Genomic DNA, 9,683 nt, shown 5'->3' with positions numbered 1-9,683 from the left:
AGACATGATGCAGGCCAGACTTTAACCTCTGTCCCATTGGGAAAGCTGCGGCTCTATGATGCTGCTGTACCATGGCAGTTTTCGTTCTTTGACACAATAGGACATTTCACTTAGTGGTGTTGTTGATATTCCTCATGAATATGAGGAAATGAGTCAGACCTGATGTTCTCGTCATCTTTATTGTACGCTCCCACACCCAGCCCATCCTTCTGTCTGGCTCAAGTGCTCTTGTTGTATCTTCTGGTCAGCAGAGAACAGATGTAAACATATTTTCCTCTATGTCTCCTGTGCTGGCTATATGACAGGTTGAAGAGACCATCCTTCTGTCTGGCTCAAGTGCTCTTGTTGTATCTTCTGGTCAGCAGAGAACAGATGTTTTCCAGGACACCATCGAGTAAACATATTTTCCTCTATGTCTCCTGTGCTGGCTATATGACAGGTTGAAGAGCGGATTGAGAGGAAGCCTCTGCCTTCATCATACTAGAGACGTACAAGACATTTATCATGGATTTCAAAACCACATGACCACAATGTGCTAATGATGCTATTTTGAGATGCTGGCAAAAATGTCTATTGCATATTAGCCATCTTAAAATTTGTTGTGACGTTTCGGGTGTTTATGCATGTGTTACTGTGAGTGGGAGGAGGTCTCATTAAGCTCGCTTATAGCTATAGATGGGAGTTTTGGGTCAGGGTAATATGGGTATTTGTCTGACAGTGAAACCTGCAGACACAGGCTTAACTACATAAGTCCAATGTTAACATTGGCTCTGAGCTTTGCATTGCCTGAGTGTTTCATCATCATGATTTAAGGCCATTGTCTGTTACTGGCTAGGCTACGGATTTACCACACGAGTTCTTTGTCTGTGTGCAATCACCAGTTGTAACACATCCAGTTTTTTATATTGCTTGTAATACTATTTTAATGACATTTACAGCCTTTGAACAACATAAAAGTGTTTAATGTACAGCTATACATATAAAGGAACTATTTTAATTAGGCAACATTACACAAACGTGCGAGTTGTTCTGAGTAGCATATATCAGCACTGAAGTGATTCAAACATGCAGCTGATGTTAAGAAATAATCCAATCTGATTGGCCGAACATTCATCCGAATTTGTTATGCTATTCTATTTAAAAATATATATATTTTATAATATAGCTTTCAATTATATCACTTGTTAATAGGAGTTATATATACATTCTGTTTTCCCAATTGTCTTTGTGTTTCCACTTGTCCGTGAACGCCAGTTGATTTGAGTGAGTCATTTAATTTTTAGTGAATCGATTCGTTCAAACACACCGATTCATTCCGTTACGCAAGTATCCCTGTGCGTTGCTTTGAGACGATTCGCCTCGACCAAGTTTTTTCTGCTTTTGACTTCGTTTGGAACTTGTTTCACACAATAATACAATTACAGAAATAGTAACTGCTACTATTGTGTCTAAAATGTGAGTTACTTAATATTACCTTCTTGTTTATTTAATTGTTAAAAGCAGTGTCACGTTTTATGTGAGAGGTGTGGGAGTCGACGTCTTGGCAGTCAACACACTCGCTTGCCTTCAGGAGAACTTCCTGTAAGTTTAACTCGATATATTAGAGTTATGATTTATCTCTGTCACATATGGAAGCATGATTAGTTTTTGTCTTTTGTTGCTGATAGCGCTTCGATTTATACCGAAGCTCCGTGCCTCAGGCCTGACCTCTCAAAGCATCATGTCTCTATAAATCAGCCTGTTCTCCGTCTCTATAATACACACTAGATGAGGATGTAAATAATTAGAATATACATCGTAATCCCCTCTAAAAGGGTGAAACTGAGTGTGAGGGTGTGGTTATTATTAAAGGGATAGTTCACCCAAAAATGAAAATTCTGTCATCATTCACTCAGCCTCATGTCGTTCCAAACTTGTATGAGTTGCTTCCTTATGTTGAACACAATAGAAGATATCTTGAAGAATCTCTCTCTCTCTCTCTCTCTCTCTCTCTCTCTCTCTCTCATGCTTGTGCACGTCTCACCATCAGGACACTAGCATCAGCACGTCCTTTAGTGTGTACAAAAGGGTACAACGCAGTGTTGTTATTATTAAAGGGATAGTTCACCCAAAAATGAAAATTCTGTCATCATTCACTCAGCCTCGTGTCGTTCCAAACTTGTATGAGTTGCTTCCTTATGTTGAACACAAAAGATATTTTGAAGATTGCTGGTAATCAAACAGTTGGTGGTTGCTGTTGACTTCCATTGAATTTTTTCCCCTGTGAACTATCCCTTTAACTAAAACTATTAAAATAGTTTTTGTTATTTAAAATGATGCTGACAGTGGCGGGCGTGCATTTTTCACCTAGGCCCTCAGTGGGGTCCTACATGAATTAATCCATCGAAAAGCTATGAAATGAAGAGAATAGACTATTGGAAATAATTTAATACACATTCATGGAAAAATATATTAAAACTAAATCAGTGATTCTGATCGTGTTTTGGCCAGCAGAGAAGGCTTTGCTGGCCCTGACGGCCCACCACTGGATGCTGATATATATATATATATATATATATATATATATATATATATATATATAAACATATATTAGATTAAAAACGTAAAACTTACACTTAAAATGAGAAATGAACCTTAAATTAAAAAATAGAAATGCTGCCTTGGCAAATAACTAAAGTAAAAGAAACTAGTTAAAATGTTAAAAGTAAAAAAAAAAAAGAATGTAAAAATCACTAAAATGGCTAAAACTGAAATAAAATAAATGAAAATTAATTTAAATAAAACCCTCCCAAAAAATAAATAACAGAACAGAAGCACACAACAGAATTACTAAAACTTAAACTAAAATAAAAAAGTTACTTCAAACTAGTAATAAATGTTATAATAGAAAATAAATAACTACTTATAACTAGTACTAAAATAGCATGGTCCCAGTGTGTTGAAAATCTGGGGATTTAAAATGTCATTTAAACCTGAAAATAAATGAAAAGTTTAGTATTTTGAAAAAACAATTACAATTTAATCATGAAATGTTATGACGTAAATAATAAATATTTAAGATATTAAATATGCAGTATTTAATTCAGTATTGAGAGCTAGATTCATTCTGAAGCAGATTAGCTGGTCAGGTGTTTTCCCACTGAAGCTCAAGCTCTTTGGATCTTGTTGGAAAACATGATCATCAGGTTTTACGCAAACTTGTGGAGTTCATGCAGCTTCAAGTTCTGCTGTCATTAAAGTTGAAATGAAATGAGAATTCTTCTGTTTTCTAAATGCATGTTTTTGATATTATTGTCAATGATTTCTTTTTTCTTATTTGACCTTGTAAATTTTAATCAAAATGAAATTGATCTGGACTTAAACTCCACCCTTTCTTACAATGGACTGCAAGCTAACATTCAGCTGACCTGCCTCCCACCAATCAACAACCGATTGACAGAAACAAGTCCCTGCCCTACATTTTTTCTCAATAGTCCATTCCGTTTAGTCCATTCCATGTCCCAGAGGAAAAGATCTGCTGAGACTCCTGTTTCATTGTGACTTTAAAGCAAAAGAGGACAAACCAGTTAACTTAGACATTTAGAAATTCATGTTAATTTTTGAACTTTTTCTGAAATTGTTGTGCTGATACAGTAATATAATTTGTAATTAGAATTTTCACTAGAGGTCACAGACTTTTCAACCTTGCTTGGGACTATGTTTCACATTCACCTTGGAGAGAAGCAGTTTTTCAGCCGTTTCACTGGCGTCATTATACTCCTCGTGACCTTTGTACTGCTTACCCAGATGCCTGTTCCTCTGTTTGAAATGTTTTTGGAGAGACCTGGCCCTCTCCCTATATGACTCCTCCATCCATAAAAACCTTTCCTCCAGAGAGCAGTCTCGCGGCCCTCCTTAAATCATCCCCGGAATGTAGTCTTAACAGTGTATTAATGGTCTCTCTTTAAAGCAGGGCCAAGATGGCTTCATTAATGCATGGTGGCCTGCAGAAATGCTCCTCTCGGGCCTAATGCAGACAAGTGCTGCACAAAAGACAGGAAACGGTCTAAATGAAAACGGCTGGATTTCAAGCATGGATATTCAGTGGTGATAAGGTCCCGGTGCTAGAAGTGTAAACGTAACTGCTTGTTTTTTCTTTTTCATTCTGATCATTTAATACTGTCTTTTTTGAGTGCTACGCCTGTGAAACAGAGGTATTGATTATGTTATATGGCTGGTGTGCACGTGTGTCTGTGTTTGTGTTAAAGCAAGAAGTCTCTTTGCATCTGTGTGTTATTGTGAATGTGTGTTTGTCAGCTGTTGGTTCAGACATTTCTCCTCCCTGATTGGAGAACAGAGTTGAAAAGCACAGCAGAGGCTCTCTGTGTTCCCGTGAGTAATGCAGGGCGGCTGATCAGCCTCCCCTGCTCTTTCCCCTCGTCTCCCTGTGGCTTAGTGACTGACAAAGCGACTCCAGCACTTGGCCTACTGTTCACCAAACACTATGTTTATAGTTATTCCAAATTGCAAAAATATTGCAAACATAATTTGCGATCATTTGAAGTGTTCCCATGCAATGTGATCATTTTTACAGGCTTTGGCTCAAGTATTTCAGAATGACTAGCGCAACATGTGAGATGCTATGCATTGATATTACTGTCACATGCCTTGTTAAGGCAAAGTTACATAACTTTTTAGATGCACATCTAGGAAGTTATTTGGTAAATGCATTCCATTGTAGTTTATGTGCATCTTCTTTCCAAATAAAATGTATGCACCTCAGGTAAGTATATACGTTTTTTTATGTGCAAAATTTGCATAGAATTTGATTGAGAACCTGACTGTTGTTTTACCACAAAATTAATCTTATAGTTCTGAAGTTTTCAAAATGGCATCAGGGGAATTGGAGCGCACATAAAAAAAAATAAAAGATCAATTTCATTATGTTGACATTATACTGTTTCATTCAGACAACCCTATTGACAACCCTTGTTTGTAAGATCTTGCATTATTCTAATAGTGGACAATGCAAAAGTTTGGGGTCGGTAAGATTTTTTAAAAAAGAAATCTCTTTTGCTCACCAAGTCTATATTTGTTTCATTGAAAATCATGTAAAACAGTAACTTAACATTTCAACTATTACTATTTAAAATAACTGTTTTGTTTTTAAATATATATTATGAAATGTAATTTATTCCTGTGATACAAAGCTGAATTTTCAGCATCATTGCTCCAGTCTTCAGTGTCACATGATCCTTCAGAAATCATTCTAATATACTGATTTGATGCTCAAACATTTACTGACTCCACACTTTTGAACTTTTTGTACTGTATAGCTTGGAAGAGAGTCTCTCACTGTGGTATCATGCTTGGGTGTCTTTGACATCAAAAGGTTTAAAAACTCCTGCCATGGATCAAAGCATGTGTTTCTGGACAGTCTCACATTTGAAATATGGTTCTGTGGATTAAAATTATGTCTCTTACAAATTCATCATGATATACAATCAGAATACGATCAAATGAACTGTCATCTTGACGATTTATGAAGAACACAGTGATTACAGTCACTGAGCCAGTTCCATCTGTAAAAAAGAAGACCGAATGAAAGACGCAGCGTCAAAGATTCACTTTTATTGAAATTTATGAGACTGATTCAAATCCAGTGTGAGTTTATACTGAAAGTCTATATCCTGACTGTTTGACTTGTTGCTTCTGGTGGAAATGAGAAAGCACGTGACTTGTTGTCCTCGTGTGGGTGTGAGGGCTGGAGTTAAAATGAATACCCGAAATACTTCTATTGTTTTCTTTAACATTACTAACGCACAAGCGAGAGAGCAATAGGAACCATTTCTGAGTGGAAATTAACATCTGGTATGTGTTTTATATGATCCAGTACATGAATCCACAGGATGCGTGACCTTTAAAGAGCATTCTGTGTCTCAGTGTGTGTATGAACAACTTGTATCTGGTCTGGATAATCTATCTGGTTCTCCTGTTTCTGACCCTAGCGCAGGTTCAGGAGGCCTGAAGGATGACATACCCCGAGATGAAGTGTGCAGAAGACGGACCTTCTGTCTGTATCCCATTAACATCGCCTCATAAAATGCTCCTACACGACATGAGCAAACTGACACCCATGTGTTAGCTGGCTCAGCTTTCTGCAGGTATGGCACATTTGGTTTTCATTTAGCCCTTGGCTCGTACGTCGGTGATGGATTGTCAGAAAACGACATGGTTGTGGGTGCAGGGCATGGCAGAAGAATGTACCCGGCCCTTTATCAAGCCATTTGTGCATTTCTATGTGTTGTCTTGACCTGGCAGAAGCAGCCGCTCATCTGTGTCTTATATTAGCGTCGGGAAACTCACACCTTAGCAGTGCGTCCGTCACATATTTAGAAAATTACTCTGCTAAGGAACTTTAAATAGAAGTAAACTGACTGCATAACAGCTGATGTATTCATTAGGCTTTATTTCGCATCCATTACAAAACAGACCCGGTCTTAAATTGCAAATTAACTAAGTGCTAATTAAGGTCATCACAATTTTGGCACATGACAGCACATGTCCACTTAGAATGCTGATGTTAACTTTCATTAGAGAGTCATGGGTTGAGTTTCACTCAAGCATCGGGCTCAGGATAATGTGTGTGTGGGTCTCCTCCGTGGCCTCTGTCATAAACACTGACTTGTTAATCCTGTGGGTCAAATCGCTGGGCTGTTGGAGAGGGGTGAGAGATGCTGAGAATACCTGGCTATATTAAGCCACCCTCTTCATCAAAAACATCCTCTGTCTCTATTAAAGGGATAGTTCAACCCAAAAAAGAAAAAAAAAATCTGTCATCATTTGCTCTCCCTCATGTCGTTTTAAACCTATATGACTTACTTCTGTGGAGCGTGATTTTTTTTTCTGTACAATGAATGTAAGTGGGGTCCAGTGTTGTTTTGGACCTCAATTACTTTAATTATATGGATCAAAAGAGTTCAAACATTCTCCAAAATATGTTCTTTTGTGATCTGAAGAAGACAGAAAATCATACAGGGTTGGAAGGACATGAAGCTGAGTAAATGATGACAGAATTTTAATTTTTAGGTGAAAATGTTAGGACTTTTAAATATCTTTCTTTAAGAACATTAACTAACATTACTGCATTAAATAATGTGTAGAAGATAATTAGGTACAACTGAGTTAATAGTTAGAAAGTAGTAAGTAATAGTCTGTGTCTCTGTATGTTTTGTCCACTGATGTCCTGGACTATCTTCTTGGGACCCAAGGCTGAAAACATCTTCACTAAAGGAGATATAAGGATATACATTTAAAGACTAATATGTGCAACATTTAATAAAAATAAGTTAACACTTTAGTATAGGGACCAATTCTCATTATTAACTAGTTGCTTATTAGCATGCCTATTATTAACATATTAACTGTTTATTAGTACTTATAAAGCACATATTCTGCATGACCACATTCTACATCTCTAATCCTACCTGATGATACCTAAACTATTAATAAGAAGCAAATTAGGAGTTTATTGAGGAAAATGTCATAGTTAATGGTTTGTTAATAGCGAGAATTGGACCTTTAAAATAAAGTCACCGCTTTTATTTGACAAAGACACATTATTGATCAAATGTGACAGTAAAGACATTCATAATTTTACAAAAGTTTCTATTTCAAAAAAACGTTCTTTTGAACTTTCTAGTCATCAAAGAATCCTCAAAAAATGTATTAAAGTTTCCACAAAAATCTTAAGCAGCACAACAGTTTTCAACATTGATAATATAAAATGTTTCTTGAGCAGCAAATAAGCATATTAGAATGATTTCTGAAGGATCATGTGTGTGTGTGTGTGTGTGTGTGTCAATACCATATATACCTCTCAAATATATATATATATATATATATATACTGTATATATATATATATATACACTGTATATATATATATATATACAGTATATATATATATATATATATATATTTGAGAGGTATATATGGTATTGACACACACACACACACACACACATATATATACTGAACAAAATTATAAACGCAACACTTTTGTTTTTGCTCCCATTTTTCATGAGCTGAACTCAAAGATCTAAGACTTTTTCTATGTACACAAAAGCCCTCTCTAAAATATTGTTCACAAATCTGTCTAAATCTGTGTTAGTGAGCACTTCTCCTTTGCCGAGATAATCCATCCACCTCACAGGTGTGGCATATCAAGATGTATATATATATATTTGAGAGGTCATAAAGTTGTACACAATAAAAAGGCTGTTGTCCTTTCTCTGCACCTGTGTGCTGTAGATGTGCTGTACGGTCTGGAACTCTCATTTAGTCCATTTAGCATCATCAATTTCTACCAGTCTAGCTGGCCTGGCCCACAATGGGCTAAATTTGGGCACTGATGCCCCTCTTTATCTTCCTGCAAGTTACAAAGATGTCAACTCCCCTGATGTACTCATTCAAAGAGGATTCAGCACAAGTGGGTCAAGGCAGTGGTTAATTCACTAATCCAGCCTGTGCAAGCAAAAGTGTGTTTTGTTTCTTAGGGTTATTTAAGGTTGAATCCTGCCTTTCAGTTTGATAATTGGTTACAGTCTACAACCACATTTGCCAAAAATTAATCAACACTTTCACAAGACAGCTCTGGTGGAGCAAGAACCCATTGTTTTTAACTTTAGGATTGATAACTAATATTCACATGTTTTTTTTAATCAAATGACATAAATTACATTATTTGTTCTTTTTTAAAATGTTTATTATTGAGGTCATGCTGAAGTTAAGTGTAGCATTATCATTATTTTGTTTGGTCTTTGTTTATATAAAATATCTAAAGTTTGAAAATGTTATTTACTACAGATGTGTAAATAAAACACGTTTGTGGCATGCTAATATACACAGTGATCGCAAAATTAATGCTTTTGTGAACCAAACATTTTATTAAATTAAATTTATTTAAGTTTATTTGTATAGCGCTTTTTATGATACAAATCATTGCAAAGCAACTTTACAGAAAATTAAGTTTCTACAATATATTTAGTAGTAGCTTATCAGTGGTGACTGTCAATTTATGTACATATGGCAGAAATGTACAGAAAAATCAATTAAAGACGTAATCAAACAGACAATGAACACTATTAACAGCAATTAATCTTAAATGCAATCAAACTTATAGCAACATGTGGTAGTTCTGTATGTTGTTTCAGGGTTGGCATCATCTGAGGTCCTCTGAGGGGTTGGCATCATCTCTTCTCAGGTGTTCTGGATCCAGACTGAAGCTTGTGTAAATCCTAGTTACAGAAACAGAGAAACAAATAGAGACATAATTAGCGTAGCTGCTGTTCCAACCATTTTTGGAATTTTGGACCAATTTGTTTAACCCAAGCTAAAGAATAATAATGTGCATTTGATCAGATATAACTGCAGTACAAGATTATGATATGCATTATTTGAATGCTTGGCCAAAGAGATGTGTCTTTAATCTAGATTTAAACAGAGAGAGTGTGTCTGAACCCAGAATTTTATCAGGAAGGCCATTCCAGAGTTTGAGAGCCAAATGCGAAAAAGCTCTACCGCCTTTAGTGGACTTTGCTATCCTAGATACTACCAAAAGTCCAGAGTTTTGCGACCTTAGGGACCGTGATGGATTGTAGCGTGGCAGAAGACTAGTTAGGTATGCAGGAGCTAACCCATTAA

The 9,683-nt window shown here is 36.2% G+C and overlaps 1 long non-coding RNA gene across 1 annotated transcript in view; it reads left to right on the top strand.

Moving 5' to 3' along the window:
* Nucleotides 1-1,307: 1,307 nt before the first annotated feature.
* LOC107601263 (uncharacterized) overlaps nt 1,308-9,683 on the top strand; it is an 18,255-nt gene continuing 9,879 nt past the window's right edge. The window contains exons 1-2 of the long non-coding RNA XR_001610904.1: nt 1,308-1,581; nt 5,988-6,143. This is a non-coding gene — a long non-coding RNA (uncharacterized lncRNA). The remainder of the gene's footprint in view (nt 1,582-5,987; nt 6,144-9,683) is intronic.

This window comes from Sinocyclocheilus grahami, unplaced genomic scaffold (assembly GCF_001515645.1).
Source record: "Sinocyclocheilus grahami isolate Dianchi unplaced genomic scaffold, SAMN03320097.WGS_v1.1 scaffold302.1, whole genome shotgun sequence".
Taxonomy (NCBI): Eukaryota; Metazoa; Chordata; class Actinopteri; order Cypriniformes; family Cyprinidae; genus Sinocyclocheilus; species Sinocyclocheilus grahami.
The sequence above is the reverse complement of the archived record's forward strand: the minus strand, read 5'-3'. Positions and strand labels throughout refer to the sequence as shown.